Below are 23,428 nucleotides of genomic sequence, written 5' to 3' on the forward strand. Positions count from 1 at the left end.
TCTTTTTCTCACTCTGGCTGGCTCGTGGCTGTGGACCATGTCACACACGTGTACGCAGCCCTGTTTCACATTCGGATGCCCTTCATGAAGCTAACCCTACGTGGAGGTATGTGTGTTTACCTCTTCGTATTCACCCTCACTATCACCTAATTTTCAAACCAGAGCCATTCTACTACAACTGGCTGAAATCTCCTACCTGGTAGGGAAACAAAATCGAACCAAAGACAGTGAAAACGAAGGCATGACTCTGCCCTCCTGTTCAAGGAAGTGTACTTCTAGAAGACGCGTACTCATCAAGTATTGTTGGAATTCAATACTATTTCTGCATGATGTTCCAAGGCTTAAAAATTTACCAGATATTACACCGTTGTTAATAAATCGTGATTTGTAATAAAAAGAAAGGATATTGTGCCAAATTTACCTACGAAGAATTCCCGAAGATAAGATTAAAACCAATGAAATCTAGGTGAAGGAATATCTCGAATCACGTCGACGTCTGCGTGAACTAGCTCGCGTACAGTTTGACAGTAGGACTGTGCGTTATGATGAAGGCTGGCGAGAGAAATCTTCAACCTGCGGCACAGTCTCGTTATGCTGGTAATGGCTCTCCAGGAGACGTGCTTTCACAGGAATTTACTGCTCAGCGAAGACGAAGAATGCAGGACGTATCACAGGTCCTCACTTCCTCACTTAGGGAACTGAGCCTGTTTAAAGCCGAGATGTTGAAGATGTAACGTTATAATTCTGAACGATTTCGAAAGTAAGATGATTTAGTATTGAAATTTGGGCTGCTGATTTTCTGTGACATGATAAAGAATTTAATCGTAAGTGGGTGAAATTTAGTAAGTCAGTGTTGTGCGGTTTTAGGAGGAAGTGTTAAACATATTACCTCAATTCGTATTAATAAGATTACACACTTAATTTTGTTTAAAACAATCTGGATAGGATTAGAGAAACAATATTATTTCAGTTATAATAGAACAGGCAGTAGATGAAATCAAGGAGGAATTCCGAAAGGGAATCTAAATACATGGAGAGTTCATCAAAAGTTTGATATTTGATGAAAATATTGTTATTTTATTGAGTCTGCACAAAATCTGTAGAACTTGCTGAATGGTATGGGCAGAGTCTTGTAGGAGTATAAGGTGAAAATAAACTAATCTAAAAGAAAAGTAATGGAGTGGAGTAGAATGAAGTAATTCATGCAGGAAATATTTGATTAGGAAATGAAGACTTAAAAGAAGTAGATGAACATTGTTGCTTGGGTAGTGAAATAACTAACGATGGCAGAAGTAAGGAGGACATAAAACTCAGATTAGCAAAATCAAGGAAGGCCTTTCCTAAGAAAAGAGATCTGCTCACTTCGAACATTGATATAGGGATTAGAAAGATGCTTTAGAAGAATTTTATCTGGAGCGTGGCACTGTACAGAAATAAAACATGAACGATGACTAATGTTGAAGGTAAGACGGAGAGATTGAATCTCGAATGAAGAGATACTGAATCCAATTCGCGATAGGAGAACGATCTGACTTGATTTGTCCCGAGGAAATGGTACAATAATAGGACACATTTGTTCAGTTAGGTTTTGAGGGAAATGTAGTCCGCATGAACGGTAAGGGTAGAACTAGGTGTGTATATGACAAGGAGGTTAGAGCAGACGTAGGATGTAGTAATTATGTAAAACCGAAACACAGCATAGGGTGGCATGGAGAGCTCCACCAGACCAGTCTATGGATTGATGACGCAAACAGAAATAATAACTCTCCTTTACATTAAAAAGTTGTATCTATTTTTCACGAGAGATCCTGGACCTCAATTTTAATTACAATCACGTCAAAAATTATTCCGAAAGTCACTACTAAAGAATGCACGGAAATAGAGTTTTAGAATATCACTGTACGTGTAGTCTGTTTTATGGCGCAGTGTTGTACGGCGTTAAATGTAATGAAACTTTACGCATGTTATCAGACCGTCGAAACATCAACTTTAAATTCGTTTCTTTTAATTCGTTTCGTTTACAGAAACTCGAAAAAATGTGACTTCAATTAATGAAGGTGCGCTCACTTAGAGTTGGAGACTAAATGTGTGTGTGTTTGTTGGAAAAGAAACAAGCCGACAGGAAATTAAACGGGGAAACTGTAGCGCGGAAAGGCAGAGGGTAGGTAAACATAGGCCAGATCTTTATTGAGAACAGCGTGGTCTAAATGCTCCAAATGAAAAGAGGCTTCTCTTCCAATTAGTCAATATAAACTTTCTGAGACAGTTTTTGTACGCATTTCCGGAGGACAGTGGCGAAAACCAAGTTTGTTGGACAAAACACCAATGACTTCGGTAGTGATCTTAATAACTTATGTGAGAAGGAAAAGCTATCCATATTGACCAGAACTCTACATGTTAAGTCTACTATATGAAATACATCAGAAGAAGAAGAGAAGAAAAATTAGAGTGCAGTCGTAGAAGTGGAATTTAGAAGAATACGTTAGCTCTACTCTCAGAGCGCTGTATTCGCAGATCTTAAACTAATCAACAAAATATGACTTTCGGTGGATATCTTGATACCCAACACACGTTATAAAACAACTGAAACATGTGTCTCTATCAGCCACCGTTCTTGATATATACGACATCAACCAATCACATATATTCAACCTTGTACCGGGTGTTCACAATTAAATCGACTGTATTCAGCACGGGCTGTGATGATCGCACGATTCTGACATTTCGTAGTTATGCTGACGGAACAATGAATTTTGTCACAAAAAATATTAGTTCAAGTATTGGTACCAAGTAAAAATATGGTGCTCTTAGCAGTCAGAAGGTGCAATTTTCCGTACGTCTGGCGTGAGAATGTACTTTCCGGTGGAAGTGCGTTGTGTAAGTTTGTCGGTTGTTGCAGGAACAACATTACATTCAGCTCACGCTACTGTTTGGTAAGATCCTTCATTCATGGCCCGTTTTTCTCTGAGTTGACCCCTCGTGCACGTATTAGATGGTTTCATTTGATATTTGCTTTACGTCGCACCAACACAGATAGGTCTTGTGGCGACGATGGGATAGGGGTAGGAAGGAAGAGCGCGTGGCCTTAATTAAGGTACAGCCCCAGCATTTGCCTGGTGTGAAAGTGGGAAACCACCGAAAACCATCTTCAGGGCTGCCGACAGTGGGGCTCGAACCCACCATCTCCCGGATGCAAGCTCACAGCCGCGCACGCCCAACTGCTCGGTCCTGTTAGGTGTACAGTGATATGTGCATGTTATGGGGACCTCCTTGTGCAACGCGCGATTCGAGCTTCGCATGATCGCAACATTGACTACACCTTGATTGTGATGCAAAATGGGGAAACACCACACGACGCTCGCCAGGTGGAAAACTTCAGTAACCAGCTCAACATTTCTGGGCACTTTACGGATGCGTGACCTTCAAGATCCCCAGACCTAAATCCTTGAGACTTCTGGGTCATGTCCGGTCTGTGCCTGATCTAGAGTCTAGCATACAACGACATGCTGATCTGATATGCTGCGGGCAACTCTCGACCGTGCTGACTTGTGAGTTGGGAGGCCATATTGAACAATGTTTGTAACAGTAAATCTTAATAAATGTATCGAAACCACCGTTATCATGTGGTTAAAGCGCCATATTTTTGCCTGGTGGCAAGACTTGGAACTAATAATTTTTGTGGCGTAATTCGCAAGCGCTTTGCTTAGTTAGAATATCTAGGAAATTTCAGACTACTACGTTCATATCGCGTTGAACACCGTCAGTTTCATTTTTACACACCCGGTATCAAAGAAAAACAACTCACAGAAATAACTTTCACTAGAGCATTCGCTTAAGCTAAGATTAGTGCAAACGCACGTCACGGCGCATATTGCCTGACACGTAGCAAAACATATTTGGTGAACTGACGCAACCTCTGGATTAAATAATGTCCACTGTCACTGATAATAAAAAATAATTAAAAACAATTATCGATGAACACTGATCGACAGAAAATTAAACTTTGTAAACATCTTCAAAACCTGACGTGATAGAGCAATGCCGTTTCCAGAATTGAAATCATCGTGGAAACACTTTATTAGAAACAGCAGGCCTAAACACCATGCCAGATGTCTATCCCTTGTCAATCAGTGTTATTGGCGGAACACAGTCCCATTAATCTGCCCAGAAGTAAAATGTTCCTCTTAAGAAGTACAGTATATTTAACATCTAAGGGTGATCGGAAACAACGTAAAGCAGATACAGGAGCGTTATAAGGTTGGTCATACTGATCATCAGCTGCTGAATTAAGTCAGATTGAAATGTGGTTCGTGATGTGGTGTTGCTAAGTCTGTACGTGGCTTGAGAGCAGAGAGGAAAACTTCTCCAGCGGAGAGATTTAAACATAGCCAGGATCCTGCTCTAGTAAGTACGCTGAAATGCACCGTCTATTTGTGTTTGTCGCTCTTTTTTCGGCATGGGTCTCGTGAAAGTTTACCAACACCACCTCGCAAAGATAATCTAGCATCTGATAAACCGAAAACTGATAGAGATGTCCAACTATTATTTTCAAATTATTATTAGTTCACATTGTTCCCGACCGCCCTGCACATGCCTTTAATAATATAAACTGGAATGGGTTGTTTGATATCCTAAAATAAGCCTAAAATACACTACAGGGAGAGAAGAATACTCTACCATATTTATAAGAACCAGACACCATTTATAGGCAGACGAAGAGCTGAAATAACGTAAGACGAGGATCTGTATTATCACCGTTATTATTTGATGATGTTTGCTGTTTAAAGGGGCCTAGCATCCAATGTCATCCCCTCCATTATTATTTAACATCTACATAGAACAAGCCATAAAGGAAGTTTCAGCTACCAACAATCATGGCATGCATGTTAATCGCAAACTGTACAGTATCACACAGCAGTGCTAAGTGAAAACTCACTAAATCACATGAATGAATTGCTTAAAAAAACTCATGTCCTCATCCCGAGATGGTGCGGCTCTTTTCAGGTGCATTCTGCCATTCTTTATTTCGTGGCAATAACGGGAATCGAACTCGGGCCCCCGAGCACGGTAGCTAATTGTGCTAACCGTTACGCTACGAAGGCGGACAATGAATGGCTAAAAGACAGGTATGAAGACCTGTACAAGGGATAATCACCAAATTGACAGTCTGCTGATGAATGCAGAAAAACTAATCAAGTAGCCTAAAGAAATTTAAATGTCTAGGAAGTCTGACAGAAAATTTACGAAAGAAGTACAGGCGAAGCGAGCTTTCTCTGCTAACATCAAAGACCATTTCCATGGAGGTATGAACACGCTTTGAGAAAAATTTTGTATGAAATGTTGTAGGCTACGGTTCGCAATAATGAATCCTAAGTAAAGCGCAACTGACGAAACTCAAGGCCTTTGAAATGTGGTGCTGGCGTCGGACTGAAGGAGTCACAAACGAGAACATTCTCAAAAGAGCAAATGAGAGACGCACCTTGGTTGACAAAAGAAGAATGTACTTCGTTATTCTGCTCCTGCACCACTCTATTTGATGGGAAAATTGAACATAGAAGGACCAAAGGAAGGCCTAGAGTACCACTAAAGCACAGCTATTGTAACTTGGAGCTGTTGGCCAAAGAACGGTTAAGCTTCGAAGACAAGAAACTTTAGAGTTGAGCAGAATAAGAAGAAGATGGTTCAAGTTAGCGTGCATATACTATAGTGATCAATCTCAAGGAGGTTTCCCACCAGAAATAAAATCAGACGCTACTTGTGAACGACGGGAACGTACCTGCTCATTGCCTATGTACCCCATAATTATGAGAGAACCTGAACATCGTTGGATACACATGTAAAGTGAAGAGGTTCCTGCTCAAGACGCCCGCGTCCACTTTAAAATGATTACAATATTATTTCCTTGATGGTTCTGAAGTGTTCTTTATTAATTTATTCCTATTAGGTACCTTTCAGTTCTTAACATTCCTCTTCTGAATCTTAATAATTCAGAACTGATACTCCATCATTGTTGTAGATATTTTTCTACGAAGGAAGCGTTTCTTTGGAGTTCCCATGTAGTTGTCCATAAGTGTGGTCGGACGTATCTTTAATAAGAATCGAAACCTCATTGGTGCTGTTGTCCTAAAAAATCCTCTGGTGGTGAGAATTAGGTAAGATAAACGTTATCAGTTCTAGAATGAGAACAACGGGAATCCTTGCGTATTTTCAAACAATAATCATTCTCCAAATGTCAAACTATGAATCTTGAAGCTGTGTGACTAGGAGATATGTCCACAGATATGTTACGCTGCTCTTTCTGGGGCATGAAATGTGATGTGTTGATAAAGCGAGCAATTGTGTGTTTTAATAGGAATACACATTCAATGTCCAGCCATTGAGTTTATTTTATCAGCAGCAGGAAATATTTTTGAAAAGGCAGGTCTTTGTGCACGCTGACAGCTGTTTATACTTCCTGTGCCACTCCTGCCATGTCGGCCGTGCCGCATTGATTGTTTCCAGTCCGCCGAGGGCGACTTGCAGCATCTTTGTCCCCTTGAAGGTAGGCGGCCCTGTCACACAGTGACAGCCAGGATGCCTGCTTTTAGGGGACAGTAAAATACTGTATGTTCAACCGAGTAATTTAATTCACGTCTATTAAATTCTTTCAATTTTAGATTATTATTATTATTATTATTATTATTATTATTATTATTATTATTATTATTATAAACAAATACATCACAACTGGGAAATATCCCAGTCGAAATGATCACTTACAGTAGTGTGATTATAACGTAAATTTAAAATATAATTACGAAACAACAACAGCAACAACAAGAGTACAACAAGCAATTCCACGGAAATGAAATATGACAAGAAATACTACTAGTTAAACATTCTAAATTCAGCATAATCATACATAAATTCGCACACAGTTTAAGCATGTCCAGTACTTAACACTACGGCTTACAATACTATAGGTTGAGCTGACAACTAGCTTAACATTACCAATGATAATGAAGTAAAGTTAAAACCTAATTACCCAACAACTGCAACAACAACAACAACAAAGATAACAACTAAAATAACAAACAAGTCCACGCAAAGCACATATTACTACTTTGCCGGCCCCGTGGTGTAGGGGTAGCATGTCTGCCTCTTACCCGGACGTCCCGGGTTCGATTCCCGGCCAGGTCAAGGATTTTTACCTGGACCTGAGGGCTTATTCGAGGTCCACTCAGCCTACGTGATTAGAATTGAGGAGCTATCTGACGGTGAGATGGCGGCCCCGGTCTAGAAAGCCAAGAATAACGGCCGAGAGGATTAGTCGTGCTGACCACACGACACCTCCCGACATCTCATTATCTGCAGGCCTTCGGGCTGAGCAGCGGTCGCTTGGTAGGCCAAGGCCCTTCAAGGGCTGTAGTGCCATAGGGTTTGTTTTGGTTTGAAACTAGTACTTTAAAATTCTAAATCTAGCATCATCATTATGGAGCGGATTTTTATGTAATTACTTATTTTTCTTGCGTAAGTTTTTACGCAAGTTACGAAGTTCATTATTCCTAATGTGCATCCCCAAGTGTAAAAACTGAATCTTCTTTCACATAAAAACACATATTTTCACATTTTTTATGTAACTACATATTTTAAGAAAATCTATAATAAAGACATAAATCAGGAATATTTGTTGATCAATACAATTTAAAATGGTTCTGTGTTATAAAACAATGCTCACATTTTCATTTTACGATTACGGTATTGTTTTTAACAGTGTATTTAACATAATGTATCTGAATGTATCTGCTGTTTATGGACTTCCCTCCATAAGTTCTCAAACTTGCTTGTCACTGGCTACGTCGTTACATTTAGACAGCCATTTGATTTGCTGCACAAGATGTTTCTTTGGATGATGTCATTCCAACTCTTTGTGAGTCAGCCCTCTCGGGTTTTGTTTATAGAATATCAGCGAAAGGCAATCACGGAGAGATAAGGTGACGTAATTCCGTTACGACATGGGAGACTCGGAAGAATACTGCCCCACAATTAGGTAGTGGAATTTCATCACTCCAAAGAGTAAGGTTAGTTGTTCGGGTCCATATATCATTCCCGTGGTCGTGTGATTTTGTATGGATTTAAATATTTCCTTCAGTGTCCGCTTCTATTCTTTTTATTGAAACAGTGATTCACCGTAAATGCGTGTGTCGTAACCTGCAAAATAATGCCAAAAGAGAAGTCGAGTACAAGGTCGCGTCGTCAACAATATGTAGTGGAATTTAAAAGCATTTTCACTACCGATGGAAAAGTATTTATTTTGCCAACCGCGTGGTAAAACAGTACGTGCAGATCAACGTTCTCAAGTAATCCAGCATTTGTCTGGAAATAAGCATACCGCGGCTGCTTCGCGTGTGCGTTCGCGACAATTACTAATAGCTGAACCAGCTACTGCAAATGCAGGCCCATTTAATATTCCCAGTATTATTTATATGTGTGTACAGCATTTGTTTGCGCCGACATTCCTCTTGGTAAAATAAATAATCCGGGACTGAGAAAGTTTCTAACAAAGTACATTAATTTTGAGCCTCCAGACGAATCTCCCAAAATGTTACGAAGAAACTTTACAGAGAATTCGGACAGTATGTGATAGCGAAAAACTGTGGGTGAGCATTGACGAAACCACTGATTCAAGTCGCAGAAAAGTAGGAAATTTTGTATTTGGTGTGTTGAAGAATGACAAAACTGCTTGCGAACATTCGTATTTGCTCGCGTGTAAAGAAATGCTTGCTGCAAACCATGTCACTGTAGCTAGGTTATTCAGTGAAGCCATGTACTTACTTTGGCCAAAAGGTATGAAATACGACCTTGTATTGCTTTTCCTTAGTGACAGTGCAGCTTACATGAAAAAGGCAGCAGAAGGACTTTCTGTGAGCTTTCCGAACATGATGCACGTAACTTGCGTTGTTCATACTCTACACAGGTTATGTGAAACTGTGCGGGTTCAGTATCGTCAAGTGGATAAATTAGTGTCTAATGGCAAAAAAGTCTTCGTAAAAGCACGCTCAAGAATCGATCTCTTTAAGGAGAAAAACCCGGATCTTGCGTTTCCTCCTCTGCCTATTGTTACGCGGTGGGGTACCTGGCTTAGCGCTGTGGTATACTACGCAGACAATTTTGAAAGTTTTGCATCCGTTGTGAACGTGCTAGATAAAAACGACGCGTCGTCAACTGAGATTCATCAAGAGATACTAAAAGACAGCTCTTTGAAAAAAGATTTGGCGTTTATATCTGCCAATCTAAGCTTCTTGTGTAAAACTATAGACATACTTGAAAAATCCACTAACCTGTAGTCTAAAACAGTGAAGGAATTGCGCGCTGTTGAAAATAAATTAGATTCACTCCCGGCTTCGCAGGTACAGGGACTGTTAAAGGTCAAATATCCAAATTTGTTCAGGAAAAACAGAGGATTTCAAACAACCATAACACAGTGGTTAAAAGAAAAGCACTTTATGGATCTGAAACTATTATAATTGGTGGCAAATCTCGAATAAAGATGATCGAAAAATAAGAAACGAAAATCCTCAGAAATTTTTTTGGACCAAAATGCGAAAATGGAATTTGGATGAAAAAGAATTCACATGAAATCTGTCAAGTTACTGAGAAAATCAAAGATACAATCACGAAAAGGCGATTACAATTTTATGGTCACTTATATAGAGCGGATAACAACAGGCTCACAAAGAAAATTTTAAACTTTCAAACTTTAATCACAATAATTGTCTAAAGGAAGTCAGTGAAGATCTAAATGAAATTGGCGTTAATGAAGAAACCATGCAATATAGAATAGAGTTCAGAAATTTAATTCACAAATACAAATTTTCTGTAAAGCCCACCCGACTAAATACAGGATGGACGGGATATCGTAAAAAGGAACACAGCGCGAGGATGAAGAGATATTGGGAAGAGAAGGAGAAACTGCAAGACATGTTGTAATAAGTTCAAAGGTGCTACTTAGTTGGGCATAAGGAATCGAGAAGGATATGCTTTCGCTAGTAGACGCATATTACCGTTGGAAATCAAAAGCCACCGAAAATATAGAGCAAATTATCGGAACAAACGTTGAAGCACTGACAACCTACTAAGCTACGGTCTAGAAACCCGTATAATTCCTGTATTTTCCTCAACCATGACAGTCTTGAGAGTCTATGCAGCTACATCTGTACCCAGTGTTCCAGCGGGAGACCGCATGTTTGAAGATTTACGGTGCGGAACTCAGTGTGAAACTTTTAACAGCCTTAAAAATGTTTGGCACCTCTCGCTTCCGTTCTGCGGTCGACACGTGTACGAAGTATTGCAGTGTTCTAATCCTTCCTTACATCATAATAACTGTCTGTTTATGTTACTGCAAGTGAAGTGCTGGCTAGTGTCATTCAGCTACTGAGATAAGATACAGTAGATGGGAGTTATGTCCTGAGACAAGAGTTTGTTTAAAATGAGGCGAGTGCATTAGTTTTACACAAACAAATCTGGAGGAATTTATTGTTTCCTAAATGGAAACATAATATTGTGTTCGCACCTGACATACGCGTGCACCTGTACGAGGTGCCAAATCACGCGCAATTCTGTCGTAACTGTGCATGAAGATGTCATCTTTGAGCAAGGTTTCGTGGGTGGTAGCGGTGTGGTACATACAGCATCAAACAACACAGTCCTCGCAATTTCTGAAATATTAGTGAAACAGGGAAAATGTTAGGAGGAAAGAGACCAACGTACTTAATCAAACAGATATAACACGGAATTCGATACAGTGAGGCTACGCCACTCATCTCTTAGCAGTTATTGAATTTTTGATATGAGAGTTAATTGCAAGGATTAATTGTGCTTCATATAAATTCCAGGCTTTATCGATAAGGCTTGAACTTCTCATGTGCAGACCGTCTGACAACAGAAAATTCTGCTTGTTCAATGGACTAGACGTGTGTCGGTAATATTGCATTAGTCGACTGTACGGTATAATAATAATAATAATAATAATGATAATAATAATAATAAGACCATAGTGCCAATGTAGAAAGAAACACCAAACTACATAAGGCATACAGACTGACGTGGAATTAATATAACAAAAGAGTCATATCGCGTAATGCAAAATTACGACGCTACAAGACAGTTGTATTGCCTGAAGCTTTATATGCCTCAGAAACCATATGCTTAGGTGATCACTCTAAAATTACAGAAATTGGAAAGCAGGAGCGGAAAATTCTCAGGAAAATTTATGGTCCTACGAGAGAAAATGGAATGTGGATTAAGAGGAGAACAGCGGACCTCTACTCCTTCACCGACAGGTTTACTGATGCCGTACGGAAAAGACGCCTTAATTTCTATCTATCTATCATATCTACAGAATGAACAGCGACAGACTAACTAAAAGATTATTCAAAGTAATCAACTCAAAGAAGGTCAAAATAAAATGGCTAGAAGTAACTAAGGCGGACCTCCAAGAAATAAATATCATAGACGACGTCACGGAAAATCGAGGAGCTTTTAGAACAAAAGTAGCCAATCATATATTTAGGGAGAAACCCAAAAAGACAACTGGTAGGAAGTGGTCGCCAGAACGCAAGATGCAACACAGTGCATTCATGAAGAGATTTTGGGAGGATAAAGACGCACAAACCATCAAACCAACTAACAAGTTCAAACGCGCTCTATGAATGGGCATAACGAAGAAATAATAATAATAATAATAATAATCTGTGGCACAACAGCCTATCCATCTGGATGTCCTGAAGATAGTGCAAAGCACGAGGTCTGCATAAAAACATTGTTAGCAGTATTCCTTGCCTTTCTTGATCGAGTCTGATGCGCCTCATATCAGAGGGATCATCATTCAGTCTAACGAGCTGAGATTAAAATCTCTGGACTAGTCGAAAATGTAACCCAGGGCCTCCGTATTAGAGGCACATACTCGATTATAATTTTTTTTCAATCTGTTCTACGTCGCACCGACACAGAGGGGTCTTATGGCGACGATGGGATCAGAAAGGACTAGGAGATGGAAGGAAGCGGCCGTTGCCTGGTGTTAAAGTGGGAAACCACGGGAAACCATCTTCCAGGCTGCCAATAGTGGGGTTCGAACCCACTATCTGCCAGATACAAGCTCACAGCTGCGCACCCTTAGCCACACGACCAACTCGCCCGGTGATTTTAAAATTACGAAATATAATATTATGATAAGGTTGGACTTCAGGAGGACGGATTGGGGCAAATATTAATTTATTGGGCGAAGAGACTCGAATAAATTATCAAGGAAAATGTTTGATAAAATGGTCGTAAATAACTGATAGGGAATCTGTCACCACGGCATTAGCCCTAAATGCAGATTATAGATTGATTTAGCGATTGTTGACGGTGGGTTCGAACTTGGCCCTCCGGAATGCTGATATATAGTTCCTCTCCTGCTAGGGTCTTCTTCATGGCCTGTTCGGTGACGGCTCGACGTCACTCACGTTTGGCCGAGATGAGAACTCTCCACGTCCAGTGACAGCAGATCAGCTCGTAGCGATATGGCCTCAATCCAGCCCGCTCTTTCATACACACTTTCTGAATATTTCATCTACTGGGATATTTTTACGATTGTACCTAAACATCATCTAATTCATTGCCCCCGTTTTCAGTTCAGGTCTTTGACCTCTTCGCGGTCACGTGCTGCGAGAGATTTATACCTCCGCAAACATCACTTCATAACCTCCCGATGTTATCTGTAAAGGAGGTACTCGGAACATCTTGTTTGTGCAGCATTCTATCACGATGAGTAGTGAACTGAGGTTACATGCCAAGGAAGTAGGAATCCAGTGCAGGAGATTACTTGCTTATATTATTGACTACCTTTTAGGCGCGGTTCAGCCAAAGTGAATCAGCTTTTATGAATCCAAAGGATTCCTTCCCTAGAATTCCGTAAAAATTTACTAAGTGGAACAGAACGTGTTCTATGTTTAGTAAATGCATACAATTGGTCTGAATAAGCCTTGACTTTCACTGCTTAGACGAAAACTCCTGAGAAGTTATTTTTCTCAACGTATGACTAATTATACATATCCATATTTAAGAAATGATTTCTATTTTAAATAAATGGTAAACCTGTTATTATTGGACGATTTTTAAAGGTAGGTACCGGTATGTCTTTTCCTGGAGTTTGTAACGTAGACAAAGAAACTCACATTAAAACTTTTCCACTGTACACATAGAGGGATGTATGTCCTTACAAGCGGCAAGGTTAGCGTTCTCGTATCTTTCTTACATTTATATAAATTCTTGGTTACAGGTTCAAATGACTCATTCTTATACATTGTTGATGCTGATGTTTGTCGCAATGATGATGGTGATGATGATTATAGTTTTGATGGATTATATATTCTATGTCCACCTGTGTGGTGTGGTCTTTAGTGCGATTGTCTGCCACCTCTACAGGCCCGAGTTCAATTTCCAGCTCAGTGACGAAATTTGAAACGTGGTAGGAGGACTGGAACTTTCCACTTCTCCTCCAACCAAATGCCGGGATGATACATAACTTAAGGCCACGGCTGCTTGCTTCCCTCTTCCATGTCTATACCTCCAAATCTTCCCATACACCCACAAGGCCCATGTTAAGCATATCAGGTGCGGCTGTCTGGGCGAGGTACTGGTCCTCCTCCCCAGTTTTATCCACGACTAAATATCTCACGCTGCAGGACACTGCCCTTGAAGCGGTGGAGGTGGGATTCCTCGTTGAGTCCGGAGGAAGAAGCAACCGTGGAGGAAAACAGATTAAATAATAACACTGTTCTACGAATGTTCTATTTCTTGGATAAAAGTAATTCTAAGGGAATTTACATTGATAAATTCAAATTTGAAATAATAATTGCTCGATCAGGGATAATTTTACATTAATTTCGTATTATCATACGTGGTATCGTTGTTTCTGGCAAATATGGTACTTTTATAAAAAATCAATTAAATGGTTGACAACATTAACTTTACTATTTCTGATTCTTTGTCAAACATTGATGTTATTGTTCAGATAGCGTCGCATGTTAAAATCGAACTCACAGTGAGAATGCAAAGATTTCTACCAATTTAAATCTTATTTTCTTACCTTCTTCAGATATACCAAGAGAGTATTTCTGTGGATATTGTCTTCTTATGTATTTCTATTCAATATGTCTGCATGTATGAAAAAGAGAAGAGAACCTGGGTATGTTTCAAGAAAGTAACACATAACTACCTTGGAAGTAAAATCAATCCTAAATAAAAAGTGTTTGTGAAAGAAATGATGGAAGTTTACAAAGATTTAGGATGTGATATGTTCTTGAAAGTACGTTTGATAGACTCGCATACAGATAATTGTAGTGATGTATCAGATGAGCACGGAGATAGATTTCAGAAAGACATAGCTACCACGGAGAAACGGTAAGAAGGGAAATGGATTCCCACAATGTTAGTCTTTTATTGCTGGAGTATAATTCTGGACAAGAAGGATCCTCAATACAAAAGGAAGAAATGAGGCATGAAACTTAGTGGTGGCAAATTTCTGTCCATATTTTCCACTTTTTATAAATATTCATCCGAATAACTATTAAAAAGTGAGAACATTATGTGAGTACTTCAACTAACACCTTCTCTTGCTATTCTAATATTTATAGCCCCTTAATTGAATTTATGTCAGTATGTCTATGACTAAATAAAAGCTACATAATGAATGAAAATATTAAAAGAAATTACAAATCGTATTACTCTTAAACTACACCTCAGGTATGAAAACTAAAAACAGATTCGTATTCATCTTTAGAAACCCAGAATATGATAGTCAGGGTTATAGGAAGGCTGTACGGGATACAACAAGACATGAGTTTGGAACCAGATTAGAGTAGCCGTAGGGTGTAGTAGTGTGGCAGCATCAAACTAGTCTGTGGGGATGATGCCCCAAACAGATAGCTACATATATACAATAAGCAATCGTGTCCATTTGGTTACCTGATTCAGCACGAAATATATTTCATGAGAAAATACTGGTACAGCTGAAGTTTCTCAGAGCAGTGCCCTTTCGAGACAAAGCCAGGCCGGCCCCATAAAGTTCGCAATAGTTTCCTCTACACGTCAAGCCGTAGCTTTCGCGAAAATGAACGCGCGGCAATAAAGGCTGTGAGAATGTTTATAATATGCAAATACATAGCCATTTATGAGCTCGTATGGAAGGAGCCGACCACCACACAGGATGCCTTTATATCCACTGACCTCACACTTTAGCCTCCATTACGATATCCACAGTAATTAACAACTGCGAGGAAGTCTAATGGTTCAACTCCGTTAGACATACAATGTAACCATCTCCAATTGCAAGAATAGAAACCGTCTGGTATTTCCCAATTTGAACTGTGATCCAGTATAGATCAAAACAAAGGAAATATTAGATCAGGAAATAAAGTGTTAACGGAAGTAGATAAATATAGTTATTTGTGTAGTAAAATAACTAACATGGCAGAAGCAGGGTAGCACAAGCAAGGGAGGCCTTTCTTAAAAAAAGAAATTTTCTCACTTCGAACATTCATATATGAATTAGAAAGATGATTTTGAATACTTTCGTCTGGAGCGTGGCAATGTATGAAAGTGAAATATGGACGATAACTCGCTCAGAACGAAAGAGAATGGAACTTTTATGTGAGGTATTACAGAAGAATGCTGAAGGTGGGATGGATAGATTTAATAACGAATAAAGGGAAACTCAATCGAATTGGTGACAGGAGATCGATTCGGCTAAATTTGACGGGAAGAAGAGATAGAACGATAAGACACACCCAGGACTTGTCAGTTGGTTTTTAACGGAAGTGTAGGCTGTAAGAACGGTGGGAGTAGACCAAGGTATGCATATGACAAGCAGATTAGGACAGATGTAGGATGCAAGAGTTATATAGAAATGGTTAGCACAGGATAGGGTGGTATGGAGCGATTCATCAAACCAATCTATGGACTGATAATCCAAACAACAACAAGAACTACACTTTCTCTTTGACACTGACACCAGCTCTCAGTGTCCTCTCAGTGGTGAAACACCGCGTACAGTAACAATAATTTTCACGCGTATTATGGAGTTTGTTCCCATGAAAGATCTGTAACCAGCCTAACAAAATCATTGATTTATGTACTTGAATTCATTTAGGTGTCTGACAACTATTTACGCACTAATAGGTTAGAATGCAAACGTGCTGAAGCGGGTAACAAGTACAGTGTATCATGCACAACCGTTATGCTAATAGTTTTGCATAAAACTTAGGTAACCCGTAGCTACTTACTGGAAGAAAGGACTTGCAAGCAAATTAGTTTGTATTCTAGCCTATTACTGCCAAAATTATACTAAAGATGATCGATAATAACTTCCCATCGCACCTAATGGCTACTACTTCTCGGAAACATCAATTTCCCTTACAGAGACACTGGGAAAAGGAGCAACGTTTTTGACAATACTACTAAAGTAAATGAATGAAGATTGTCTGGTAATATTTTCAGTGGAATCCTTCAGTTTGTTATTCACAGTTTACATGGATTACCTACTGAAATGTATAAAGTGGCAGGAAGGGATTCAGTTAGCTGAAAATGTAGGAGGCAGTTTCGCCTATGCTGATGACTTGATCTTCATTGCAAATTGTGCAGAAAGCCTGAAGTCTAATATCTTGGAACCTGAAAATAGGTGCAATGAGTATGTAATGAAAATTAGCCGTTCCAAGATGAAAGTGATGTCAGTAGGTAAGAAACCTAACAGAAGTGAACGTCGTGTTGGGAATACAAAGCTGAAACATGTGGACCAGTTCTAGTATTTAGGATGTGTGTTCTCACAGGTTGGTAGTATAGTAAGTGAGACTGAATAAGCGAGTGAGTTGGCCGTGAGCTTGCATTCGGAATATAGTGGGTTCGAATTCCACTATCAGCATACCTGAAGATGGTTTTCCGGGTTTTCCCATTTTCACACCCGGCAAATCCTGGGGCTGTACGTTAATTAAAGAAACGGCCGTAGCCCTACAACTCTTATTCCATCGTCGCCATAAGACCTACCTGTATCGTTGCAATGTACAGCAAGTCGTAAAGAACAAAAAAAGAGAGAGAGAGATTGAATGAAGGCGCAGCAAAGCTAATGCAGCGAGCTTGCAGTTGCGATCAACAGTATTCTGAAAAGAAAAAGAAAAGAAGACAGCCCTCGGACGAAACTATCTTTACACCGGTGTATTTTCAAACCAGCTTTACTTTACGGGAGTGAAAGCTAGGTAGGCTCAAAACACCGTATTCTTAAGTTAGAAATCACAGACACGGAAGTGTACAATTGGCTGGGGGTCATCTAAGGTAAGAAAATCAGGGAGAGACAAAGCGACGAAAGTTAGGCTCAGTTTCTTATTTGTGGAGCTAAACACAACAGAGAGCAAATTCCGAACAGGGGACTCTCGAGGTGTATATTTATTTCACAGAGACTTGCAGACTGAACGCTAAAACACACATTGATCTATAATGAAGATGTATGTACGCAAGAAGTAAATAACTTATGCACTACATATTTAGCAGTATTTCCAGCTATTTTTCAACAACGATTAAAATTCCGGAAGTCCATATAAATGTTATTGTGTGACTAACAGCAGAAATGAAGAAGTCTGGTAATATTTCATACATTTTAAACTTAGGTGAAGAAAAACTTCATGTTTCCAGTAATTCAGCCAACAGGATCTTACGGAATTAATAATACAATAGACTACGTGATAATATTTCCCTGTACATAAACATTTTGTTAAGTCTGAGCTATGTGTGCTGCCGACGTGAATTTGGAACTTAATTCTTGAGATCTAAATATAAACAAAATTGGTGTGGTGTAGACTAGGATGGGTTGTTGCCCCAGACGTCCTACTACCGTACCGTGGTTGTGGGCACGCCCAGCTGCTAGAGAGAGAGGGTCGAGCAATCGATGGAAGCGCTGTCTGAGGGGCGTGTGTGCGAGACTCATCACACACAGTGACACCTGGGCACTCATGAGGACACGCGATTTTCACTGGTCTTCATCAGCCCGTCAGCAAACCTGTATGCCTTTGTGCTCCTGGTTACTTCAAGTGAGTCACCGAGTAACGACGCTTGTACGATTTTAAGAGACACATGTGATATCCTATGCAGGATCTGCCCATTTCGATGTAGGATTTCCACTTTCGAGCAGGCAAACGGTTCTAAATTTAACTCATCCAGGCTAATTTATTGAAGGTAGTGGGGGGGGGGTCAAGGGGATGGGCAAGAGTCTCCTGGAATAAAGCTCTCTGCTGTACCACATTCAGTGTACCTTCCACTGCTCTAAGGGCTTCACAGAGCTGAGTTTTCCTCGCTTCATATTGTACACTCAAGTTTGTGCTATAAAACTGCAACATATTCCTCAGGGTTTATTCTATATTATGTTGGGCATCTGTATGCGGATTTATCTGACACCACCACCCACTACATGGCTGGCCTTATTTTCGTTTCGAAAGTATTATAATCCAAATCTACTTTAATGTGAAGGATAGTAAATACCAGACACCCATTTCAAAATATTTTTGACAGCTTAAGAAATAACATACTTTCAAGTGAACATCGCCGTTTGGCAGCGGGTATGCATGCATTAATACGACAGTCGGTTCTGTGTGTTTCCTAGGTCCATCATAAATTCTGCAGAAGCGTTTAGATATGGTAAGAGATTTCGAACAGCTGTGCCCCTTACCTTTATGCAACTCCTTACACAGAGCATTGTACAAACCTCCTTCTCTTTAAAACGCGACCTATTTTTCCTGCATGCGAATCAGTTACAAACACTCAATTCAGGATTTTTAGTCCCATGCAACGTCCGGATTGCGGGTCCGTATAGACACAGATCAAGTAAACCAGAGCTGGACTCTCTGAATTAGACTCGCTGGAGTCAGAGTGTGGAGCGTAGCGATACGTCCACAATAAAGTCAGTTGTCTACGCTTCTGGAGTGTGCGTAATGATACAAATATCAGACAATAATGTACAACAACATACAAGCTGCTTCCTAGCAGATTAGATGTCGGAGTTGTAATCAATGTTTTGAATTAATGCAAAGAAGAAGTAGAAGAAGAAGAAGAAGTAAGAAGCGCCAAGCGATATACATCTCAGTACGAGCCTTGGCTTGCTGTGCGGATTCAGTTCCTCAGTTCGTCTCACAATGACCAAGGGAACCACGCACTAATCCTCACTCCAGAATTGATATCCCTCGACTGGCGAGGAATTAAATCTGTCTGTACACTACTAAGAATTTAAAAATATTGGTATTTCTATATTGGTAATATCCACAGTAACAAGGAAATTAACTTTTCAATTTTCCATCATGTCTGTCTGTCTGTCTGTCTGTCTGTCTGTCTGTCTGTCTGTCTGTCTGTCTGTCTGTCTGTCTGTCTGTCTGTCTGTCTGTCTGTCTGTCTGTCTGTCTGTCTGTCTGTCTGTATATACGTATGTATGTATGTATGTATGTATGTATGTATGTATGTATGTATGTATGTATGTAGGTATGTATGTACGTATGTACGCGCATCACGGGAAAATAGCTGAAGAGAATTTAATGAAAATCGGTATCTAAAGTCCGGGAATGAGGTACCATAACCTAGGCTATAACCCTTTCGTGGCCAAATTATTTAAGAAATGAATTTTTGTGAACTAAACATATTTTTGTAGTGATGGAATATCGAAGAATGAGAGGCTATTTAAAAAAATTCAAACCCTGGAACTGTGAAAAATAAAATGTGGGAACTATACTTCCCAATAACCAAATGCTAGCACTCAAAATTCAGGATATAGAATGTGAATAAGCGCATTCATCTCATACCACACAGAGGTATGACTTATTTACACTGAATGCAGCTATAACCATAATTTCAGCTAGAATAAAGGGTTTGCAAAGTGAAAGCCAAACGAATAATAGATTCACAATTATCTACGCACATTTATTTGTCATGAAACAAGATACTAATACATTACATTTTACATTTCATGGAATTTCTGGAATTCAGTAACATAGTAAAATGAAATAAAATAAAAATAACAAAATAATTCTGAAGATGAGTAATCATGGCAATATGAAGAACTTATGATTCTGTATTTCACCTTTACATGAATCCTATTTATTTACCCATACTGAGACAAAAGTATGCTCAGTCACACTACAGAATAATTTATGATAACGTAAATAGCTTAGAATTACTAATATCCATCTTTCTGGTGCAGAAAAGCGCGCTCCTGGCAGTCATTACACTACACACATGTAAACAAACACGTCCACCAACCTATAAACTGCAAATATACTCGATCAGAATTTTTTCCTAGATTTTCTGATGATCACACCAGGTAGTAGCACAAATCAAATGTGGGAATCAGGTCACCCAATGGGCCAATAGCGGAAAAAAGTTAGTGGAAATTATATCACCCACTGGCCACGATAGGGATACATAGTTTTATTCACGCTGAGTGAAATGGTAGCCAGCCCCGCGGTGTAGGGGTACCGTGCCTGCCTCTTACCCGGAGGCCCCGGGTTCGATTCCCGGCCAGGCTAGGGATTTTTACTTGGACCTGAGGGCTGGTTCGAGGTCAACTCAGCCTACGTGATTAGAATTGAGGAGCTATCTGACGGTGAGATAGCGGCCCCTGTCTAGAAAGCCAAGAATAACGGCAGAGAGGATGCGTCATGCTGACCACACGACCCCTCGTAATCTGCAGGCCTTCGGGCTGAGCAGTGGTCGCTTGCTAGGCCAAGGCCCTTCAAGGGCTGTAGTGCCGTGGGGTTTGGGTTTTTTCGTTGAGTGAAATGGTAAGTTTAGAGGAAGGCCTTAAATTTAATTGGTGGTCCTATCGATAAAATAAGAATTCCTGAATTTAAACTTCCGTTGCCTAGTCCATGATATCGCCGAACGTTGCTGACATGGAAATATCGTTCAACAGTGTTACCTGGCGATGTATTTTACCATGATTGCCTTAAGATGTAAACCGCGTATATGTCGACAAGAGGAAATGTAAAGATGATTTTTAAAAGTGAGAAAAACGTCAAAGGAACGATCTCTTGAAGAATAAGAAACGAGGGAGTCCTGAAAAAAGGAAGGAACTCCCTTATATCACAGACTCGGAAGAAAAGTAAATGCAAGGGCCTACAATATGGAAATCTCATAAAAACCGATCAACCATTGTTGTGACGTGTTTTGCTTCTTCTCCAGCCACTCATCTCCGATAGATGGGATTACAATGTCGTCCCGAGTAAACCAGCATGACTGCATGTTGGCAGAAAGTATGTGGGAAGTTTGTACATGTTATATGATTGACCCGTCGAGGACGGGTACTACAGATAATAATAATAATAATAATAATAATAATAATAATAATAATAATAATAATAATAATAATAATAATAATGGGAATACGAGTGGCATAGTAAATTTCTTCTCGCCAAGACGATCACCGTTCGAGAACCGGCTAAGACATATCAATTCATATGAATCTGTGATCTCGATATGAATGGTCACGAAAGCCTACAACACAATGTGTGTTGTTTGATCATCAAGGAATACATTAGATTGCAATATTGGTGCATGAGATCTGAAGATCACGTTGCTGGCAATATATTTTTTAAGAGCCTGGCTGAGTGACTCAGACGGTTGAGGCGCTGGCCTTCTGACACCAAAGTGGCTCAGTCCGGTGGTATTAGAAGGTGTTCAAATACGTCAGCTCCGTGTTGATAAAGTTACTGGCACCTAAATCGGTGGGACTAAATTCCGGCACCTCAGCGTCTCCGGAAAGCCAAACATTTCTTATTGGAACAAAAAGTAAATATCATTTTCATATTTCTTTACGGCGGGGAAGATAAAAGCGTGTTCGTTAAGGAACATTGGTATTTAGAAAAATCTTCATGTGAAACTATACTATGGGATTCATAGTATCAATAAGGAAGCAATGATTTTCCTTAGTATAAATATATCTGACCAGCCTCCGTGGCTCAGACGGCAGCGCGCCGGCCTCTCACCGCTGGTTTCCGTCGATCAAATCCCAATCACTCCATGTCAGATTTGTGCTGGACAAACCGGATACTACGGTTTTCCCTGTCATCATTAATTCCAGCAATACTCTCCAATATCATTTCATTTCATCTGTCAGTCAGTAATCATTACCCCAGAGGAGTGCGACAGGCTTCCTCGCCGCTAGATGGGGCTTCATTCATACCATCCTTGAACCGGTCACTGACTGGAAATCAGGCTGGAGCTTTTCCAAATATATCTGACCGATGTGATTGGTTGATGAAGTAAACTCTACCGGCCAGTGGTCGCCCCACCAACACCAGAAGACAATTACCTGTTTCACGGAGCCTATTAAGCTAATTGGTTTAACGTTACGGACCACCGTTAACTTAACGAGCGCTCATAAAGCAAATAGACGTCGCGGAGAATTTAGTGGCTCTCTGCCACAATTAGACCTCCCTCGTGAGAACCAAAATAAATATCCTTGATATAGACGACTATTTTCGGAGATATGTTCACTGATAAAGATCTAATATATTTTCGTTGGCCCCGTCTGATAATATTTAGAAAATAAAATCTAAAATTAGAACATCCTTTGTGGAAACCTCACATTAATTAACCTATACTGTGATTCTAAAGCCTCTTTTGCTCTAGCTCGTAAAATTTAACTCCCTTTGTTTCCTCAAATGTTCCTACAGGAATGTTTTAATGTTTTAAGCTTTTCGTTGGTTCTGTTTTGGGCATGAACTCCTCAAATCTGAACATTATTTGAAGACAATTCATACTTGTTTAATACTGATTATATTGGTATTTTGTTATTGTTGCACGGGTTCACTTAATGACCCCATCTTTATGCAAATATTCACACTGAAACTAAGCTATCGTCGCGTTCTCCTTGTAACAATTTGGTAATATTCCATAAATTTGAATATTTTCCATGGAAATTACATATTTCTTCATCCTGAACTGGAGTCCAGGAGGCGACATTGTATGGCTTCATTACATGAATCTTCTCACGAATATTTAATCATAAATCTTCGTACAAAAATGTTTAGCTGTATTACATTGTCGTTACTTGGTGAGGTTTTAGAAATTTCCCTTCTGTGAACTTATAACCAGGGGAGTTGGAGAAAACTAATGATATATAACCTTTCTTTCAGTCTAATAATTTTGCCTACAGATGAATAACCATCTTTGAAATGAAGGCTATAGACAACAGAAGAAGCAGAGTACTGTTTGGGACTAAGTTATCGCGAGAAATCGCTTCCAGTCTTTCATTATATTTGTCCATGTCTACAGAAAAATCGTGAAATAATAGGGTCACTTTGCTATTTTTTCTATTCGGGGTACGAAACGGCACATAACAACATCATAATATTCGCAGATTTGTAAACACAATTAG

The sequence above is a fragment of the Anabrus simplex genome, chromosome 13 (genome assembly GCF_040414725.1).
Source record: "Anabrus simplex isolate iqAnaSimp1 chromosome 13, ASM4041472v1, whole genome shotgun sequence".
In the NCBI taxonomy this organism is placed as follows: Eukaryota; Metazoa; Arthropoda; class Insecta; order Orthoptera; family Tettigoniidae; genus Anabrus; species Anabrus simplex.